This window comes from Austrofundulus limnaeus, unplaced genomic scaffold (assembly GCF_001266775.1).
Source record: "Austrofundulus limnaeus strain Quisiro unplaced genomic scaffold, Austrofundulus_limnaeus-1.0 Scaffold372, whole genome shotgun sequence".
Lineage (NCBI taxonomy): Eukaryota > Metazoa > Chordata > Actinopteri > Cyprinodontiformes > Rivulidae > Austrofundulus > Austrofundulus limnaeus.
The window spans coordinates 449,336-450,936 of NW_013952774.1; positions in this window are offsets into that span (position 1 = coordinate 449,336).

Genomic DNA, 1,601 nt, shown 5'->3' on the forward strand with positions numbered 1-1,601 from the left:
ACTCAGCAGAGTTTCTCCCAGGATTTTTTTTAACAGTGGTGGTGACCTCTCATGTGGGGGTTTGCCAAAATCTGGTTGTCCAAAAAATATCTCAATAAAAATATAAATTAATAAGTAGGCTATATTGTTCTGTATACAAAGTGTAATATATACAAATGTTGTCAGTCAGCAGGTTGACAGTTTTAGGAGCTGCCTGAGGAGAACTTCCTCGTTCTYCTCCTCCTCTTTGAAATAGAGACCAAAAATCAACATCCAACATCCATAAGCTTTCTGCTTACAGGTCTAACATTTTTATTTAAATACAGGGCTTAAAGTAAAAAAAATTCCTGAGCCTGAAAATTTATTGTAGTGGTGATCAGGGGTGTAGCACCAAATTCTGGGCCCTGTACACTCTCGATGTCAGTGGGCCTCTATCCATGCCAGAGCACGAGGTGCATAAGTAAGTTAACTAACACACAGTTTGTTAATTTAAGTACATAAGTAAAGTTAGTTTGTGTACTAATGTTGTGATCCATGACACTTGAGCAAAGTTTGATTTAAAAACATTTATTCTTGAACTTTAGACAAACATTTGGTACATGACCTGTGCTCAGTTTAACTGTCTGCACACATAAACTGAATACCAAATGTTTCTGTTGTGATGCAATAACAGTCAGACCAGATTAACTGAGATTATATTCACTTTTATTAAAGCATGTAGTGAATCAGTCCTTTACACTTACTGAGATTACAGTTTGACAATCAGCCATAATTTCATACAGAGACACAGGTGGAGCTCTACAGAGCTGTGTGAAGCTGACACCCCACCCACGTCAAAAAATCCATCAAATAGTCCGAATGGTTAGTGCTCCGTTTGTGCAGGTTTGTGCCGTAAAAATTGTCGTTTGTGCAGTTTTGGTTTCTGAGATATTAAAAATTATTTTTTAGGTCATCTAGAGTTCACCATCACCCCATATCGCTCCAAAACAAACCAAAGTGGGCTAGTTCGCTAGTGCTCCGTTTGTGCAGGTTTGTGCCGTTGAAATTTTCGTTTGTGCAGCTTTCGTTTTCGAGATATTAAGTTATAATTTTGGCCGATGACGTCACCGTCACCCCATCTTGCGCCAAAACAAACCAAAGTGGGCTAGTTCGTTAGTGCTCCGTTTGTGCAGGTTTGTGCCGTTGAAATTTTCGTTTGTGCAGCTTTTGTTTTCGAGATATTAAAAGTTATAATTTTGGCCGATGACGTCACCGTCACCCCATCATGTTCCAAAACAAACCTAAGTGTGGGCTACTTCTTTTAATTCTTCAGATTTTCTGCTGTTGTACAATGTGTACCTTTTGTTTTGGACTTCAATAAAGACTTAGAACAAGAAAAAATGTGTCTCATTTCAAGTAATGTTTCAAGATAGCAATGTTTTCTCACGAACGTAGCGTTCTCTCCACAATAATTGAATCCTGCTAATAAAGGACATGCAGCCCTGACCCTAACGTAATGTGTATAACCCGTTCAACTGTGCTTTGATTTCGGAGGTGGTCTGAACAATTATATTCACATTGTTGACGTACTGTCTGCTCATTATGCAGCAAGCGTGTAAAAAATATACATTAGCCTATAACGG